This window comes from Eptatretus burgeri, chromosome 14 (genome assembly GCF_056783735.1).
Source record: "Eptatretus burgeri isolate ZD-2024b chromosome 14, Ebu_testis_v1, whole genome shotgun sequence".
NCBI lineage: Eukaryota > Metazoa > Chordata > Myxini > Myxiniformes > Myxinidae > Eptatretus > Eptatretus burgeri.
In genome coordinates, this window is record NC_140974.1 from 31,923,806 (window position 1) to 31,944,939 (window position 21,134).

The window sequence follows — 21,134 nt, forward strand, 5'->3', positions numbered from 1 at the left end:
ATATCCGCCCCGACCCCAAGTCCTGAATATCCGCCCCCGACCCCAAGTCCTGAATATCCGCCCCCGACCCCAAGTCCTGAATATCTGCCCCCCCCGACCCCAAGTCCTGAATATCCGCCCCCCGACCCCAAGTCCTGAATAGATTTCAATAGAAGATTTCATTCGAACAACTAGTTTCTCGTTACCTCTGTCGTCTGGCCCTGTTTATTGAGCAACACGAGGTACGCTGACTTCAACACGGCTTCGCAAGGTTATTTTAAGTTAAATTTAAATTCTGTTTTCACTTTTCATCGTCGCGAAGGTTGATTAACACTCGGTTGCATCAAGTTTTGTGAAAATTAAATGTTTATATCCTCGGTCTGTGTGGAATGCATTGCAGTGAGGGGTAGCTTCCATGGGCTTCCATCCGTTTCCAAGCCATAGTTGATTTCTGTTTTCACTTTTGGGACCTTCTGGTGTCGCTACACGTTTAATGAAGATCATTTTCGTGCAAATCTGCTCGGAAACACTTTTCATGAGGAAAATATATTCAATTCAAATAACCATGAGACTGGAAGGGACACCACATGCTTTCCGTTCACGACTTCACCTTGTAACCTGTCCTGAGGGACTGCTTATTCGTAGCGTCTGTGATTAATATTTATATTTTAGATGGTTTGGGGATGTGCTCTACAAGTATCTGAAAGAATTCCTGTGAAAAACGGACGTTTTAAGATTTTGTTAGGTCATTTCTTCGGACGGCGAGCTGGCTGGTCACGTGACGCCGCACAGACGTGCTTGAGCTTCTCGGTGGTCTAAGGGTCCTTTTTAGTTGGGGTCCAGCTCTGTCCTGGACACAGCCATTAAACGCACACACTTTGAGTATTTATTTCACGGCCATAAACGCAGGTTTGAAAATTGTATAATGATGTTGGGAATGATTCCGAGAATATGGAGATTTTTGCTTCGGGTGGCCTCGCGCGTTTATTTTAAATTCAATCTGAATTCTGTTTTCACTTTCCGTAGTCGCGAAGGTTGATTAACACTCGGTTGTATCAAGTTTTGTAATCGAGCTGACCGCCAAACCTGCTCGGGTGTATATATTTTTTTTGTCATCAGGTTGAAATTATGGGTGGAAACAGGCAAGCTGTCCAACCAATGGGTGAAACGGAATGTTAGACAGAGACGGATGGAGGAAAAACGTATTGTTATAAAGAAGATTGTTTAAATAGTTTAAATAGTTTAGGGACGCTGATATAATTAATAGTCTAAATTATTTTATTCCCAAAGATTTAGGGATGCCAATTTCATTGATCGAGCAACAAGAACTGTTCTTGAAATGCGCTTTCAAAAACCAGCTCGTGCCTGAAGAAATTGTAAAAATAGTCATGGGAATGTAAAAAACAAAAACAAAAACAAAAATTGAGAACGATGGTGAAAACGAACTTCCACTCTTGGAAAATGTCAGTAACCTCCCCCACCCCTCCCCCACATCGGTTTCCCCCTTGTCCCACCCCTCTCGGCTTCCCCATCGTCCCACTCCCCCTCTCCCGGCTTCCCCTCGTCCCACCCCCTCTCGGCTTCCCCCTCTCAGCTTCCCTCTCGTCCCACCCCCTCTCGGCTTCCCTCTCGTCCCATCCCCCTCTCTGCTTCCCTCTCGTCCCACCCCCTCTCGGCTTCCCCCTCGCCCCACCCCCTCTCGGCTTCCCCCTCGTCCCACCCCCTCTCGGCTTCCCTCTCGTCCCACCCCCTCTCGGCTTCCCCCTCGCCCCACCCCCTCTCGGCTTCCCCCTCGCCCCACCCCCTCTCGGCTTCCCCCTCGCCCCACCCCCTCTCGGCTTCCCCCTCGTCCCACCCCCTCTCGGCTTCTCCCTCGTCCCACCCATCCTCTCGGCTTCCCCCTCGTCCCATCCCCTCTCGGCTTCCTCTCGTCCCACCCCCTCTCGGCTTCCTCTCGTCCCACCCCCTCTCGGCTTCCTCTCGTCCCACCCCCTCTCGGCTTCCTCTCGTCCCACCCCCTCTCGGCTTCCTCTCGTCCCACCCCCTCTCGGCTTCCCTCTCGTCCCACCCCCTCTCGGCTTCCCCTCGTCCCACCCCCCTCGGCTTCCCTCTCGGCTTCCCCCTCGTCCCACCCCCTCTCGGCTTCCCCTCGTCCCACCCCCTCTCGGCTTTCCCCTTTGTCCCACCCCCTCTCTGCTTCCCCCTCGTCCCACCCCCTCTCGGCTTCCCCCTCGTCCCACCCCCTCTCGGCTTCCCCCTCGTCCCACCCCCTCTCGGCTTCCCCCTCGCCCCACCCCCTCTCGGCTTCCCCCTCGTCCCACCCCCTCTCGGCTTCTCCCTCGTCCCTCCCATCCTCTCGGCTTCCTCTCGTCCCACCCCCTCTCGGCTTCCTCTCGTCCCACCCCCTCTCGGCTTCCCCCTCGTCCCACCCCCTCTCGGCTTCCCCCTCGTCCCACCCCCTCTCGACTTCCCCCTCGTCCCACCCCCTCTCGGCTTCCCCTCGTCCCACCCCCTCTCGGCTTCCCCCTCGTCCCACCCCCTCTCGGCTTCCCCCTCGTCCCACCCCCTCTCGGCTTCCCCCTCGTCCCACCCCCTCTCGGCTTCCCCCTCGTCCCACCCCCTCTCGGCTTCCCCCTCGTCCCACCCCCTCTCGGCTTCCCCCTCGTCCCACCCCCTCTCGGCTTCCCCCTCGTCCCACCCCCTCTCGGCTTCCCCCTCGTCCCACCCCTCTCGTCTTCCCCCTCGTCCCACCCCCTCTCGGCTTCCCCCTCGTCCCACCCCCTCTCGGCTTCCCCCTCGTCCCACCCCCTCTCGGCTTCCCCCTCGTCCCACCCCCTCTCGGCTTCCCCCTCGTCCCACCCCCTCTCGGCTTCCCCCTCGTCCCACCCCCTCTCGGCTTCCCCTCGTCCCACCCCCCTCTCGGCTTCCCCCTCGTCCCACCCCCTCTCGGCTTCCCCTCGTCCCACCCCCTCTCGGCTTCCCCCTCGTCCCACCCCCTCTCGGCTTCCCCTCGTCCCACCCCCTCTCGGCTTCCCCCTCGTCCCACCCCCTCTCGGCTTCCCCCTCGTCCCACCCCCTCTCGGCTTCCCCCTCGTCCCACCCCCTCTCGGCTTCCCCTCGTCCCACCCCCTCTCGGCTTCCCCCTCGTCCCACCCCCTCTCGGCTTCCCCCTCGTCCCACCCCCTCTCGGCTTCCCCCTCGTCCCACCCCCTCTCGGCTTCCCCTCGTCCCACCCCCCTCTCGGCTTCCCCCTCGTCCCACCCCTCTCGGCTTCCCCCTCGTCCCACCTCCCTCTCAGCTTGCCTTGTTATCAGTCTTTGTTTCATTTCTCCCTCGGCCCTGCTGTTGACATTTCCCGTTCTCTTCTGCTGTTCCTTTTGTTACGTTGTGACCTGATCCATTCTGTGTTCTCACTCTTCCACAAGTCTTGACTGCATACATAAAAGTGATGTTTCAAAAATAGAAAGGTGTTATGCAGATGAGAGGTTGATGCATCATCATTCATATAATAAAGATTATGGTGAGTGGCGAAGAAGGTGACAGTAAAGAAAGCAGACATTGGCCTTGTTCCTTATGTGGAAAAGGCCTTCCTTCTTCTTTCGGCTGCTCCCGTTAGGGGTCGCCACAGCGGATCATCCGTTATGATCCGCATAATGATTTGGCACAAGTTTTTTGACGCCGGATGCCCTTCCTGACGCAACCCTGGTCACCTCTTACGACACAGGGATATGGTACACCTATTTTAACCGGGGTATACACCGGCCCAGTATACTGGTACTCATTTCGCCGACCTCGGAAGGATGACAGGCTGAGTCAACCCCCTGGTGTATTAATTCAGTGGCCCAACGGGGCTTGAACTCAGGACCTTTGGGATCCCAAGTTGCTGCCCTAACCACTGCGCCAACACCAGGCTCCTTATGTGGAATAGGCATTGGACGGAATTCATTTTGATGTAGGAAATGTTATAGATGGTTTCACAAGAGGTGATAGTTTAATTTGTCTCTCAAAGGACCCTGGATACCATTTACCAGGCATAATGGCAGAGCTGAGCTGTTCAGGGAGCTGAGGCATAAAACTGTACGTGCGCTCAGGATGGACAAGGAGGCCTATGTGCGACGAATCTGTGAGGGAGTAGAGCATCACCTGTGGTCAATTGATTCTCATCCTCCTTACAGGGGAATTCGCGCATTGCGTTCATCCAAGCCCGTCCCTTGGTGTACTGCAGTTAAAGCAGAGGGTGGTGGGCTCTTGACAGAGGAGTCCAAAGTGAAGGCCTGCTGGACTAGTTACTTTGAGCCGCTGTACCAGGCTGATCCACCAGCTGTCGAGTTGGATGCCAGGAGTGTAACTATCCCTGTTGCTGAGCCCCAATCAACTGTGATCCACCTTCTTTTGTGGAAACAGGCTGTGGTGAACCGGTTGAAATGGGGGTAAAGCTCTTGGGATCTGTGGCATCCATGCTGAACTTCTCAAGGCTGGTGGAAATGCTGTATTTGTGTCATTGCTTGCAGTTCTGTACTCTGCATGGAACACAGGCATCATCCCAACTGATTGGAGGAGGGGGGTTTGTTGTCATTCTCTGGAAAGGGAAGGATGATCACCAGGACTGCAACAAATACCGAGAGGTGATGCTGCTCTCAGTGCGGGGAAGGTCTTTGCTCGGATTATTCTTGATTGGGTTCGCCACCATCTGCTTGAGCATCAGTGTCCGGAACAGTCAGACTTTACACCAAAGAGGTCAACGATTGACCGTAACCTTGTTCTTTGGGTCCTCAATGAACGCAGACGAGAGTTTCGGTAGGGGGCTCTTTGCAGCCGATGTTGATTTCTGCAAAGCATTTGATTCAGTGAATCGGGATGCCCTCTGGAGGATTCTTGGTTTTTCATGGGGTGCCACCAAAGTTGATCAATATGATGTCTGAACTATACTCTGGCACTGAGAGTGTTATGAGATGTGGTGATACCATCTCTGACTTATTTCTGGTTGTTACTGGAGTTGATTGGGGGTGTGTACTGGCCCCCACAATTTTCAGTCCTTGTATGGATTGGATTCTGGGGAAGATGTTGGAGAGATCAAGCTGCATTGCAGCGTTTGGGAATTTCAAGATCTCTGACCTTGATTTTGCAGATGATGCAGTTATCTATGCCAAGACTCCAGATATCCTTTTGGGGGCCCTCTTGGTGCTGAATGAGGAGTTGAAGCCGCTGGGATTGCGGGTTTCCTGGATCAAAACTAAGATCCAGGCTTTCAATGACATAGTGGATGCTGCTATCTTGTCTGTACCTGTTTGTGGTGAGGATATTGAGGTCACAGAGAGATTCACTTACCTTGGCAGTGATATTGTTGCGAATTCGCGCCCGCCGGCGTGCGAACGGCCACGTAACTCGAATTGCGGCACATCGCCCACCGGACAGACAATTCAGTCGTGTCCCTCTCAGAACAACGCCGGGAGCAAGTCACGGGTGGGGGTTTAACCTCACCACCATCGTGCCAATTGCCCACCCACGCAGGATAAGGTTGCTCGCCAAATTTTATCTACCTAAGTACCTGCGCGAATGGTCGACCGGGCGATCGTACCACGCCACAGGCCGACTCCGGACACGAACCGCTTAAGCGGTCCGTTCCGTGCTTCAATAATAACCGAGCGGTGTTATCATCGGCCTTGACGGTTCCGATTAATTACCGGGATGTTGCACCCACTACGAACCCTTAACGTGAAGCAGGATGGAGAGTCAATTAAAAGGAAGGAGACAAAGCGAAACGGGCACAGTTCAACATGCAAGCACTTTATTCCGCAGCACACGGAAAGCACGTATATACAGCCATACAGAATCGAAATGCACATAAAGCAAATGTGGTACAACCGACAAACGCGTACACACGGCAACACTTACACAGTTCTACTTGAAAGACGGCGCCAACACACATTTACACAAAAGCAAAAGAAAGAAGCCACCCTCACAGACAAGGAGGCAGACAGGCCCGTAGGCCAAATTTGCGTGGGGCCTGGAGGAGCGGCCAGGTCTGCGAGACCGGGGAGGTCTTACCCGCATCCTCGTGACGCGTTGGCGGGCAAGCCGCAAAGTGTCCGCGCCGCTGTGCCCCGACTCCGGGCCCCTGGCGTGCTTGTTGGCGCCACGTTTGGGGTGGGGGAGGAACGGGGCCCCCTTTTTCACTATCTCAGTGCGAAGGGAAATTGTTGATGCCCTGAGGGAGGGGAGTGGCTGGCTGGCTTGGGTCCCGCGACGAGACGAGCGATCCCCCACACCGCAACCTCGTCGCCGACCGCCGTCCTCCTTGCCTCGGACCCGAGCTCCCTTGCCTATAGCTCCACCGCGCGCACTCGACTCGACTCCACCAACGCAACGCTCCTTGTCTCCAAAAGCAACTTCTTGACGACACACACTCCTCCTCACTCAACTCCAGCCCCACACTCTCCTCCGACCTCAACTCAAGCCCGCGAGTCGCCTTCCGCTCGCACCTTTATAGCACTCAGGAGGCACCGATATGCAAATTCCCAGATCTGGAGGCGGGCCCACATCGCCCCCCCGGTCTGCCATTGGTCGGGCAAAAATGGGCGTGAACCTCCCCTGATCCTAAAATTTGCATAGACGGACCTAGACGGAATTCACCTCCACGCGCCTGGAGGCGGGGCCAAGCCGCCTCTCACGTGCCCACTGGACGGAGGAGAAGTGGGCGTGAAGCATTTCTGATCCAAATTTTTCCCCTTGGAAAGGCCGCCATTCGCGCTCGCGGCTCGGTGCGTTCGGCACCAATCGCCGAACGGGCCCGAGACAGCCCGACGTTCAGTGTTCACAGGTGGTGCGAGAATGGCCGTAGAAGCGATGATGTGTGATGATGTTGTGAAGGTAAAGGCGAAGGTGATGGTGTGGCGTTGCTGTGGTGGGGATGGTGTGGTTGTTGAGATGCTGTTTGTTTGAAATAAAAGATAAAGAAAGAAAAACGACTAACTCAAAGCGTCGCAACCCGGATGGATTACATAAATTTCCTCTATACAACGTGTTTGGGCTAACTACACATGTACCTATGGAGATGTCTCACCTGAGGGCCCTTTATGGTGTTATGCGAATTTCCACAGCTGTAACAATATTCATGTCTCTGCTGGCTGTGAGCCAGAGGTCAACAGACGTCTCGGTCGGGCTTGGGGAATCGTAGATTCACTGGATCATGGGGTGTTGCGCTGTCGGTACCCGTGCAGGAGGATGAAAGTCCAAGTCTTCAGCTCCTTGGTGCTTCCAGTCTTGCTCTACGGATATGAGACTTAGATTCTGACCACGGATCTGAGACTGAGGCTTAATTCCTTTGGTACCAGGTCTCTTCGGATAATCCTTGGCTGTTGCTGGTTGGACTTTGTGTCTCATGAGTGGTTGCTGAGAGAGACTCAAATTACAGTTTATTTGTTACCTGCATCGTCCGTGAGTGTCAGCTGCGGGTGTATGGACATGTGGCTCGTTTTCCTGACGCTGATTCTGCTCACCAGATTGTCTCAGCGAGGTGGCCTCCTGAATGGGGGAGGCCAATGGGCCAACCATGTTCCTCGTGGTTGCAGCAGGTTGATCAGCATCTCAAGGAGATAGCGATGTGCCAGGCATCTGCCTGGGGGATGGCTAGACAGAGGCCCCTGGACTACCGGCGGAAAGTGGACGCAGCGACGCGCTGCTCTGGCGCATGCTCCCACACCTGACCTGACCTGACCTGACAAGAGGTGCAATGGTATCACTGGAAAATTTGGTAACAAAATTTGGTTATTTCACATGTAAAATATATGAGGATCTAATCAGTCATTTCAAGAAAAAGATTAAGAACAAAAATATATGTTCACGAGTTCGGCTATCTGTTGCGTTGTGGACATGACAGAAGCATCAGGAGGAGTAGAATTTGTGTTAGATCAACAACAAAATCAACCTGGAATCTGTGGAGACAATTAGGTGGTATCATGAAGCAGTGAAACATTACATTATCTCTAAAGGTTTGAGTTTAAAACCTGTATCAAACCAGCTTTGATTTTTTGAAGTGAAACATGGGTCATATGTATCGAAGATGTGAAAAGAGTGGGAAGAACAGAGATGAGAATGGTATGATGGATTGTCTCTAAAATAAATAATTCCACGCTCAGAAATGAGGGATTAAAGATTAATTCTCGTCATGAAGAACTTGGGAAGAGAAGACTTGGTTGGTATGGTCATGTGCAATGAAGGTCAGAATATGAAGCTGAAAATAAAACAAAAAAGCTCATGGTAAAAGGAAAGAAGAAGAAGAAGAAGAAGAAGAAGAAGAAAAAAAAACAGTCCATGGCCGAAAAAGTACATTGAAAATGTCTTGAAAGATATGGAATTTTGGGTTTGCACAAAACTAATGCAATGGATCGATCCATGGGGAGAAATGCTATCATTTGCCAAACCCCTTAGAAAGATTAGGACAAAATGGTCGTAAAACGTTTGTTGGTGTTGCATTGTTTTATTTCCAAAAAGATATGCAGATGTCTCTTATTAATACCCTAATTTGTTTCGTTCCCAAAGAGATGTGGGGATGCCAATATTATTACCCCACTCACAAAGTGAAAAGTTGGGTTAAGCAATTCGTTCACTGTCAGTCTGCCGTCTGTGATAGAGGAACAACTTGATTTCAATTGAATTTTATATTTTGAGCACTATAGAACGTGAATTGGAACACGAACCTGTAGCTAAGCAGTACTCTGGCTCTGAACTTGGAAAGTTGTATGGAATATCATCCCAGGTGTGTGCGTACCTGCATTGAGGAGTAAGTTAATTGTTTTAGTCTGACAGTCAAACAAAATTGAAAATCATTCCAAACAGGAAACGTACTGTTTTTAGGGACATCATAAAGGACACAAAGAAAAGGCATGATGCACTAATGTAACGTGTTAAATAAAGTGGTGTAAAGGCACTGCATCAATGGTGGGAAACTTTCGAAGATTTTTTTTTCTTCCCACTAACAGCCTTTAATATCTTCATTTTATTTCAATTGGACAATATACTTGAACACTATAGAACACAAATTGCCTTGTTGGCACTTCCAAAAACCTCCAGTTTTGCAGTCCTGGTCCATAATATTTATTACTCCATCTCGACCAATCAAATTTGTCACTCCTCTCAGTGTTGAGGAATACCAAGATACAGACAAATTTTTGCTCGTAAGATATTGTTGCGGATTCGCGCCCGCCGGCGTGCGGACGGCCACGTAACTCGAATCGCGGCACGTCGCCCACCGGACGGACAATCCAGTCGTGACCCTCTCGGACTAACGCCGGGAACCAGTCACGGGTGGACCTTTCGGTCTCACCGCGATCGTGCCAATCGGCCCCCGCGTGGGATAGGGTTGCTCGCCAAAGTCGACCTACCTAAGTACCCACACGGAGGGTAGACCGGGCGATCGCACCTCGCCGCAGGTCGACTTCGGACACGGGCCACTTAAGCGACCCGTTCCGTACTATCGGGATAACCGAGCGGGGTTATTCGTCGGCCTCGACGGTTCGATTAATTATCAGGCGTCTTAGCCCACGACCAACCCTTTACGTGAAGCAAGATGGGGATTCAATGAAAGAAATGACGAAGCGAAGCGGGAAAACAGTTCAACAATAAGCACATTTATTTCGCGATGAACGGAAAGCACACATATACAATTCCACCAAAAGCACATGTAAAAGAAGAAGACAAAAAGCAAATGCAACAATGCAGATCTATCCGACTACCGTGCACTCGGCAACACTTATACAATTTTACTTCACAGACGGCGCCGACAACACATATTCCCAAAGCAAAAGAAAAGAGAACCACCCTCCAGGATGAGGGGGTAGGCGGGCCTGGGGCCGAGACCGTGTCGGGCCTACCCGTCTGATGATGAGACGCGGAGCGGCGGTGGTGCCTCAACTCCGCGGGCCTCGCGGACAGTGTCTGGTCGGGGGTGGGAAGGGGGCCCCCTTTTGTCGCACTATCTCAGCGCGGGGGGAAACAGGAGGGGGTTGCTGATGCTCGGGGAAAGGAGGATTTCACAAAATCTCGGGTCCCGCGACGAGCGTCTCCACCACGACCTCGGTCGCGCCGCCGGCCTTTCCCTCCGTAGTTCCCCGAATCCGACGCGAGCACCCGCTCGTCCGCCTTCGCCGCCGCCGCCTCTCCACAGCTCCGTCCTCTTCACTCCGACTCCGCGAACTCCCAACTGCGAACTGCCAACTGCGAACTGCTTCTCCGAACTCCAAAACTCAACTCCCTCCACTTCCAACTCAACTGAACTTGACTGACGAACGCAGTCGTTTTTATAAGCCCCGTGGCTTCGCTCTTTCATCTTTGACCCTCTGCCTCCGACCTTTCACCTCGCTCCCCATTGGCCCGAGGAAAAGTGGGCGTGAATGCTTTTTGATCCATGAATTTGCATATAGCGACCGCCCTCCAACGCCCTGGAGGCGGGGCCAAATCGCCCCTCGCTCACCGATTGGACGGAACAAAAGTGGGCGTGAGTCGTTTTTGATCCGTTTTTCTGCGGAAAATCCGTGATGTTTTTGAACAGGCTGCTCGGTGCGCGCCCCGCACGAGTCCAGCATCGGTGCCCACGAGTGGCGCGAGATGACGGTGATGCGATGGTGGCGAGTTGTGACGGTAAAGGTCGTGGCGGTTGTGGTGAAGCGGCGTTGTGGCTGGTGGTTGTTGTTGTGAAGTGGCGTTGTGGTTGGTGGTGGTTGTTGTGATGGCTGTTGAGACGTGGTTGGTGGTTGTAATAATGGCTGCTGGTCCAAAATAAAGATAGTAAAAGAAAAACGGCTATCCTGAAGAGTCGCAGCCCTCATGAATGACATTTATTCCCTCTAGACAACGGGTTTGGGCCTAACTACACATATACTTACCGAGATATCTCACCTAAGGGACCTGAATGGTGGTTTGCGAATTTGGTCAACCACAACACTACCCCCTCCCCTTTTTACAGACTCGTCCCGAGTCGTCAAATTCTCGTGTGCCATCATGTGTAGTTTTCCCCTAGTACATTTTACCTACGGATCCCTGAGTGCGACATTCATGGTATTCGTGTCCCCAAAATAAATAACCTAAGGGCTGAGTAACTACCTAAACAAACTCACTCACACGGACGACTTAAATAAAATTGCCGGCGCTAAGACATACATGCCGGGGGCGCACTCATATTTACAGTACATCTTACCTTAACTTACAAATTTTACACTAAACCATGGCCCAGGATCACTGAACTCTGCAAAAGGAAAGCAGTTAACAGGGAGCCAGGCTGCTCGCATGCAGTCTCTGGCTCAAAACAATGCAGGTGACAGGGAACGTGGCCGGCTGCTCACACGCAGTCCAAGGCCTTCCCTTTTGAACTGAACGCAGTGAATCACAACGGTGCATGGGCTGCACAACGTAGTCTCCGTGCCAGCTCAAGTGGCACACGCAATGAGCACAACGAATGGATGGATGAACACAAACACGGTGCACGGGCCGCCACTGCAGGCCCGTGTTGTAGCTGCCAACAGGGCAGTTCTCGCAGCTTGCAAACTGTTGCCTTGATCCTGGCGCACATGGCAATGAACAGGGGGGGGGCAAAGCAAAAATTGAACGGGGCTGGTGAACAGGGGCAGTGGGCATGGCATGGCAAAGGCAGCAGGCAAACACAGCCCGCAGAAGAAGGCCGCTGCAGGCAAACACAGCCGGCAGATGAACTGGCCGGCACAGGCCTTGAAGAAAAACAGCCAGCAGATGAAGTGGCCGGCACAGGCCTTGAAGCAAACACGGCCAGCCGATGGCACAGGCCTTGCAGCAAAACAACAGCTGCCGATGAAGTTGGCCGGCCTCCGCCTTGAAGCAAAACACGGCCAGCCGATGAAGTTGGCCAGCCTTTGCCGTTCAGTGGAGGTTGGTGGAGGGAGTGCGGTGGTGCTGGCCACTTGGAAGGCGGGCTCGGCCCTACCTACCTGTCTCCCTCCCACCTATCGCCTTTGCCTGTCACTGTACATACCCACTCCCTTAATTTGTCAAACCCCAATTTAGCCCCAACTTATTTTTTTTATTTTTACTTCCCCACTATAAATCGTCCCCTAACCCCCTTTATCGTCCTTGTTCGGCTAACCTATCCTGTCACCTGGCCTACTCCCAACCCCTACGTTCCCTTCTCGGAGGGGAATAAGGGAGAGCTAACGTCCTGTGTCGAGGCCCAACTCAAGCCTCAGAATGGCCTCCCCAGAGTTCGGCGATTTATAACCAAAGTGGGTCCAGCGGCCCACAACGAGAGCGAGGGGATGGATGGTGCGGAGGGGTACACTTCCTAATCTACCCTAACCATTTAACCGTTAAACTACCCCGGGGCTTTCAACAAGCGCCTCTCGCTTAAACTATTGGTTCTAACAACCCAGATTCCCGTCGCCTGTGTTGGTGTCCTCACAATTTCGGGCCTCGCCCCCCAATTTTCTCTCCGTGCCCTCACACGGTCTCATGGCTGGGACACCTGGCTCCCTTTGGCAGGCACGACCCTCTGCCAATTCTCCGACGATGGCACCCCCGGGCACTACACTGCCTCCGAGCCTACCAGCTCCCGAACACCGGGGAGTGCCCCCCATGGCACCTCCCCTGAAACGCACACGTGGCAGGCTGGCTTCCCAGGCCCCTTTCCGAGGGTCACCCATGCCCACAACACTGCCCACGCGGCTAATGGCGCCCCGGGCCCCCGCACCAAGCAGGCGCACCCGTGCCCACTACTCTATCCCGGCCCCCCATGGGCCCTTGGCCTACCACGGCCGACTAGCCTGGTGCCCGGGGTACCCACCCAGCGATACTCACCTTTCGCAGCCACGCTCCCAAGCCTGTCAACAGGGCTCCTGCACCCCTCCAAACGGGTTTCGAGCCTACACACCCACCAACAACAAAACGACCTCCATTTTTCAATTTGACTAACCCAGCTAACTCAGTCTACACTGACCCCGGGGTCCCTTGGGCGGGAGTCACTCCTCCCCCCAATCACTCATCGCACCATGCATTCCCCATTCGCTCCACTCACACAGACCCGCTGGCCTCACTCACTCACCAAGTACTCACCTCACAACTCACCAACTCTTCAACACACACACACCGCTGAACTCTGCCATCCTCTAACTACCTCCCCTAACTAACTCGTGCTCCCACGTCGTCCCTTAAACTACAGCACGTTCCTTTTAACACTACGTAGCTAAACTACGTCCCCACTACACATTCACTGTCTGTCAGTTTCCAAAATAACCATTAATCAATTCCCCAACCTAAATCTCGCTATCATCCCTCTAACTAATCCATTCCACGGACTCCATGAGGACTCGCCCCTGCCCCATGAAGTCAGTCTAGCTAAGCTAACCCTTCCCCCTAACTAGTTTCCATCCTGTGCCCCTGGTCAAGGGGGTCTTCCACCCCTTGCCCAGGAATCCTGTTCACCCGAAAGTGAGGCCTGTTTTTTTTATTATTATTTTTTTTTCATGTGTAGCACCAGCGCGGCAACTCGCGCACTTTGCACCTGCCCGTGACGTCATGCAGCTGCACGTGTTCCTCGTCCCTCCTTGGACGGTACCATCCGGCAGGGATACCCCTCCTGCCGGATTCCAACCCCACGTGCAGCCATGACGTCACCGTGCGCAGAAAAAAAACAAGCCCCACGTCTCGAGGGGTTCCCCACGCGAACACATGTGCTTTGCCCGTTGGAGCTTAACACACACGATCGCGTGGAGAACCCGTCCGGTCCAAATCCGTAATCCTGCCTAAACTTTGTCCGTCCGCGGGATCGGCAAATCCACCGCGTGCGTTTCCGGACCGGGACTTCACTCTCGCAAGCGAGCATGTGGTGGCCTCGTGCGTTGCACAGCACGGACCTCGTGCTCACTGCTGGGTGAACCCGGCACGGTCCTCGAAACAGCTGCAGCCGCTACTCGGCTTCCTTTCCTCACATGTCTCCGTCGTCGCCTCCATTCCACCCACGCACACCTGCGTGTCACGACGCTCACACTCCACTCCATCACATTCACACCGGGAGACGCGGCTGCGTGCTCCCGCATGCCAACCGACATCTCCCTCACATACCGCTCTCTCACACACACGGTCTCCCTTGCACTCGGCCGTTCACTCACGCATGCCATTACCCCCCTCGCACATGTGGCTCCACGCACTCGCGGCCTTCCACTCACTCGTGCCTCACTCATACACCGTGCCTCACTCACACACGTGGGGGCACTCAACCGCGGTGTTTCATCCACACACCGTCCCTCACTCACACACGCGGGGGCACTCAACCGCGGTGCCTCATCCACACACGGCGTGCTGGGAAGCACGTACTCTGGCACCATCGCCACCACACCACTCACACACGGGGTCGCTTCCACACACGGGGACGCACTCACACATTGCACCACACACACAGGGACAACCACACTGTGGATTCGTGTCCCCACAAGGGTCTCCGGGGCCTCTATAACCCCCAAGCTCTCCGTGCACCCGTCCGCAGCACTCCTCCCCTCGACCTCGCAAAGCACGACCGAACTCACCTGGTCGTGACTCGCCTCAAGGGGGCATACTCCCTCCCCTCGTTCCTGGAGGAGGCCATCCAGGTGCTCGCACTGGGTCTCTACCCAGTCCGCCAGCTCACACTCATTATCCTCCACTACCTCCGTGTGTGTGTGTGTGCGTCACTTACCCCGTCTTCATCGTGCAGTCTTCCCTCTATCGTTCCCATCTCCCGTGTCTCTGCCAACTCAGTCACCTCTTCACCCTTTACCTCCCTTGTCTCTACTATTTTTATTTCCTTTGTCGTCACCTCGTGTCTCGTCTCGCACGTTTTGGTCTCCCCATTTAATTTTTCCCTTTCGGTCACAGTCACGACCCTCGCCCAACACGCCCCCCGAATTATTTTTTCACCCGCCTCCACCACGGGCCTGTCAGACGTTGCACCCCCTTCCAGCTCGTTTGCTCCCACACGTGGAGTCGCCATTCTTATCTCCCCGGTCACGGCCTTCATGCCCGCCTGCAGGCATCGGCCCATGTTCTGCGTCTCACCCCGCAGCTTTTTCATTTCCTCCTTCATGTTTGCTTCCATTGCGTTTATTTGCTGTGTATTCGCATCCATCTTTTCGTTCATGTTCGCATTTATCTTCGCTGTCATTTCCGCCAGCATGGCGAATAGCTGGGCCATGTCGGGTGCGCTTGGGTGAGCCGTTTCGGCAAAGATCGGGGGGTTTTGGCGGAGGGGGGGAGGGGAGGTGTCATACACCGCGGCCGCTGCCGCACCTTTTTCGGGCTCTGGGCTCAGTTGGGGGAGTTCATGTTCCTGCACAATCAACATTTCCTGCACGGGGATTTCGTCCTGAGCCATGGATTCTACACATTCTACATCCATTTCTAATACCCCCGCTCCCGCTCGCCTTGAGACGCCATCTTATTTCTCGTGAAAGGTTAATTTAGCTCGCTCGTAATTTGGAGGGAATCGGGGGTCGCTCCTCTCACCCCTGGACCGATTCCCGTGAATTTAATTGGAGACAGGAGAGCCCGTTTTCCCGTTCTCCAATACCAGTGCCGCGAGGAGGGCGATGAGTTTGTATCGCACGACCTGACACCAGTGTTGCGGATTCGCGCCCGCCGGCGTGCGGACGGCCACGTAACTCGAATCGCGGCACGTCGCCCACCGGACGGACAATCCAGTCGTGACCCTCTCGGACTAACGCCGGGAACCAGTCACGGGTGGACCTTTCGGTCTCACCGCGATCGTGCCAATCGGCCCCCGCGTGGGATAGGGTTGCTCGCCAAATTCGACCTACCTAAGTACCCACACGGAGGGTAGACCGGGCGATCGCACCTCGCCGCAGGTCGACTTCGGACACGGGCCACTTAAGCGACCCGTTCCGTACTATCGGGATAACCGAGCGGGGTTATTCGTCGGCCTCGACGGTTCGATTAATTATCGGGCGTCTTAGCCCACGACCAACCCTTTACGTGAAGCAAGATGGGGATTCAATGAAAGAAATGACGAAGCGAAGCGGGAAAACAGTTCAACAATAAGCACATTTATTTCGCGATGAACGGAAAGCACACATATACAATTCCACCAAAAGCACATGTAAAAGAAGACAAAAAGCAAATGCAACAATGCAGATCTATCCGACTACCGGGCACTCGGCAACACTTATACAATTTTACTTCACAGACGGCGCCGACAACACATATTCCCAAAGCAAAAGAAAAGAGAACCACCCTCCAGGATGAGGGGGTAGGCGGGCCTGGGGCCGAGACCGTGTCGGGCCTACCCGTCTGATGATGAGACGCGGAGCGGCGGTGGTGCCTCAACTCCGCGGGCCTCGCGGACAGTGTCTGGTAGGGGTGGGAAGGGGGCCCCCTTTTGTCGCACTATCTCAGCGCGGGGGGAAACAGGAGGGGGTTGCTGATGCTCGGGGAAAGGAGGATTTCACAAAATCTCGGGTCCCGCGACGAGCGTCTCCACCACGACCTCGGTCGCGCCGCCGGCCTTTCCCTCCGCAGTTCCCCGAATCCGACGCGAGCACCCCCTCGTCCGCCTTCGCCGCTGCCGTCGCCTCTCCACAGCTCCGTCCTCTTCACTCCGACTCCGTGAACTCCCAACTGCGAACTGCTTCTCCGAACTCCAAAACTCAACTCCCTCCACTTCCAACTCAACTGAACTCGACTGACGATCGCAGTCGTTTTTATAAGCCCCGTGGCTTCGCTCTTTCATCTTTGACCCTCTGCCTCCGACCTTTCACCTCGCTCCCCATTGGCCCGAGGAAAAGTGGGCGTGAATGCTTTTTGATCCATGAATTTGCATATAGCGACCGCCCTCCAACGCCCTGGAGGCGGGGCCAAATCGCCCCTCGCTCACCGATTGGACGGAACAAAAGTGGGCGTGAGTCGTTTTTGATCCGTTTTTCTGCGGAAAATCCGTGATGTTTTTGAACAGGCTGCTCGGTGCGCGCCCCGCACGAGTCCAGCATCGGTGCCCACGAGTGGCGCGAGATGACGGTGATGCGATGGTGGCGAGTTGTGACGGTAAAGGTCGTGGCGGTTGTGGTGAAGCGGCGTTGTGGCTGGTGGTTGTTGTGAAGTGGCGTTGTGGTTGGTGGTTGTTGTGATGGCTGTTAAGACGTGGTTGGTGGTTGTAATAATGGCGGCTGGTCCAAAATAAAGATAGTAAAAGAAAAACGGCTACAGTATCCTGAAGAGTCGCAGCCCTCATGAATGACATTTATTCCCTCTAGACAACGGGTTTGGGCCTAACTACACATATACTTACCGAGATATCTCACCTAAGGGACCTGAATGGTGGTTTGCGAATTTGGTCAACCACAACAATATGTTGTTTCGGGGACGGGCGTCGGCTGAGAGCACAACCGCCACGTGGAGCAGTAGAGTCGACTCCGCCGATCACCCGGAATTTAGATCGTATATTTTCGGAAAATTCCGAAAAGTACGGGTCCCTTATCGGACTGTGAAGCGTCAATGTTTCTACCACGTGGTATAGGGTTATTTGCCAATTTTCAAAATTCCTAGATTTCCACGTGGCGATTTACCGAGTCTCCACACCCTCGACGGCACCCGTACGGAACGAGCCGCTAGTGTACTCGAACCATGTGCTACCCGAGCGGATGGTCACCGAGATCTGTCGGTCCCAAATGTCCCCTTACGGCGGCACAACGGCCTTGCTAATTTTCCAACATGCAGCACACTAATCCAATGGAGGAAAGGACACGAACGAGCTGATGCATTTCTCAAAGGGGGTTGTTTATTTAACAATAGGCAGGGAGGGGAACACAGAAGAGCAGAGTTATCCGAATATTAATAAGCACGTATGTACAGCAAGGCCCTTAACAATTCATTACTTAGCAGACTGGCGCCACAAATACACACACGCACACACCCAAAGAAACGGACCAAAGTGGTCTTTATTGAGGCCTCCAGCTCGGATGGAAAGGACGAGCTGAAGACCAGATTCTGCCTCGGACCTGTCCACCTCGTGTGGTCTTCGTGTTGAGTCGACCCGGGCACCAGCGAGAGGCGAGCTGAACCCAAACACCGGCGAGCCGCGAACAGCCTCCTCGGCTCCGCTCGGCACTCGTCCTGGCATCAAAACCTTGCCTCCGTATCCCTCCGAGAGACGGCGCGCACCCTTGCGGCTCTGGTGGTGGATGGTGTTTCTGAAGCCCAAGCTCTTGATCATCGGGAGGAGGAGGAGGAGGAGGAGGAAGAGGACGCTCTCTGCGAGGATTCTCTGTTCCTTTTTATCCTCTCCGGCACGCTCGCTCAGGCGTGATTCGTTCTCGGGCGCGGCTCGCTCAGGTGTAATCCATTCTCGGGCACGGCTCGACCTTTTCCCTACTTGGCGCCCCGCCAAGCGAATAGGGGGGTGGGACATGACCTTTCCCCTACTGAGCACGCGGAGAATGCTGGGAGCAAAGGGTTTTCGTCGTCGTTTTATTTGGAGCTGGACTGGTCCGCAGCTGTTGTTGTAGTTCATGTTGGTGGAAAAATGTAAAGGAAAAACCCTAACTGTCAACATAACTCCACAGCGCATGAACATTTATTCACCCATTAGACAAGGGGCGGGAAGCTATCTATCCACATTCACTTATCAATATAACTGAGCTATAGGACCTGAATGTTGTGTGCTCATGTCTTCCAGATTCGCAACAATATTTGATTTTGCTCGGAATCACAAATCGATTGTTTATATTAAGACCCTTCCCACGTCCTTTTTCTCAAGTCTGTGTGGGGTAAGGGTTCGATGAATTATCTTGTTAATAATTTCATTGTTTCATTACCAAAAGAGGTGTAGGGATGTCAATATTATCAGTATTACTTTTTTATTATCAATATTATTATTATTACCCTTGCCAAAGAATTCGGAGAGGGAATTGCATTTGGGTCAGTTTGTCTGTCTGTTTGCTTGCTTGCTTGTCCGCACAACTTTCGTGTTTTTCTCCGCAACAACTTTCGTGCTTTTCTTGTCCGCACAGAACTTTTGTGTTTTTCTTGTCGGATTGAGATGAAATTTTCACCATTGTTGCGACGACTCATGTAGAATGCTTCAATGATGATTATGACATCATCGGTCACGTGGTATGGCAGCCTTATTGGAAAAATGGAAAAACTTTGGACCTCTGTATCTCTGAAACCACACCAAGGGAAATTTTGAAACTTGGCACATAGCAAGTACTCCTCAAGGGGAATTGGCGTGATTTTTTTTATGCCTCAACACCAAGGATGCCGGAGGCATTATGTTTCCGGGTTGTCCGTCCGTTCGTCCGTCCGGATTTTTGTTTACGCGATAACTCAAGAAGCAAATTGTAGAATTTCATCAAACTTGGTAAAAAGGTAAAGTAAGACAGGGCAAATAAGTGATTAGACTTTGGGCCAGATGTGATAAAGGTCAAGAGTCAAGCTCTGAAATTTTACTGTTTACGCCCTAACTCAAATATTGGACAGAATTTCATCAAACTTGGTACAAAGGTAAAGTTAGACAGGGCAATTAACTGATTCGATTTTGGGCCAGATATGATAAAGGTCAAAGGTCAAATATGTCAATACTCAAGTGTTTGCGCGGGCGAGCGGAGGCATACCCGTCGACTGCGCGCAGTCAAATTACTCTAGTTTTTAATGACATCATAGGTGCCCTCGTTGTGACGTCATAATTGCATATGGAGAACGCTACATCCAACCAGGATGAAAATTTTTGAAGGTCATCCAGGAATAAAATGGTCCACAGAAAAATTAATGACGTCATCAGTCACGTGATTCGGCAGCCATATTGTTTTTTTTTTCATAAAAAAAAAACCTTCAAAAATCTTCTCTAAAGTGGCTGAACAGATCGAGGCGAAACTACACATATGACCGCCTGTCCATGAGGAACAAAAGGTTCACACATATGATGTCATTGGTCACATGGTTTGGCAGCCATATTTAATTTACCCGAAAACCTATTAAAAAAATCTTCTCCGGAACGGCTGGACAAATCGAGGGGAAACTTCACATCAGTGTTCCCCAAGCCATGGGTACACAAGTGGCACATAGCAAGTACTCTTCATGGGGAATGAGTGTGGTATTTTTCTGACTTCAAAGGTGCTTGCCTTCGTTATGATGTCATCATTGCAAATGTAGAATGCTACCTCCGATCAGTATAAACATTTTTGAGGGTCATCTAGGGATAAAATGGTCCACAATTTTTTTTGATGACATTATCGGTCACATGATTCGGCAGGCATATTGTTTTTTTTTTTTTTGTTATTTTTCAAACCTTCAAAAATCTCTGAAATGGCTGAAAAGATCGAGGCAACTTTACACATAGGACCGCCTATCCATGAGGAACAAAAGTCACAGATGACGTCATAGATCACATGGTTTGGCAGCCATATTTGGATTTATCTGAAAACCTATAAAAAAAATTCACTCCTCAAAAGAAGTCCTAGCGAGGGTTTGCAATCTCCGATTGCTCTTTTTCTTGTTATTGTAATGTAACCGCAACGAGAACACACCCAACACACTTTTGGAATACAGTGATAGCAAAAGCCACTGAGGCCTGGAAGGATAGCAGCTCGGTCGAGGAAAAGTATCTGTGTTGCAGGCAGCTCTGGCTGAGGCAGCCAAGTCAGTACTTCGCAGAGAATAGCGAAATCAACTAGACTTTCCGAGAGACTTCTGAGTCCCTTGAACCTCTCTTTTGCAAAATAAACCATTACAAGTGGTTGAGTACAGGATTCAAAAGTATCGTGGTCAAGGCAGGGCAGAAGTGTGGTGCCATTGGACCTTACCCCTTATAAAGGGAAGAGAGAAGATTATTATTATTGTTTAATTCCCAAAGAGGTGAAGGGATGCTGTTATTTATCCTTTAATTGTGTCATACCTAAAGAGATGTGGGATTCCAACATCATTAATACTTTTATTGTTTCATTCCCAAAGATGAGGTAATGCAGATATTATTTTTATTGACACTTTAAATTGCTTCATTCAATTTCACACTTGAAAATTACCAATTATTGTATTTCCTTTTGTTGGCAGTTTGCCTTTGGAATGTTTAGCCATGGTGCCAAAGTGAGTTGAACTCAGAGCAGTTTGGCTGCTTTTTGGATTTTTTTTTCCTGTTCCCGATGTTACCGATTCTA

The 21,134-nt window shown here is 52.3% G+C and overlaps 1 protein-coding gene across 1 annotated transcript in view; it reads left to right on the top strand.

Annotated features, from left to right (window-relative positions):
- The window catches only part of LOC147012903 (ras-related protein Rap-2c-like), a 60,533-nt gene that overhangs the window by 4,490 nt on the left and 34,909 nt on the right, over positions 1 to 21,134 (top strand). The gene's annotated exons all lie outside the window — the stretch shown is intronic.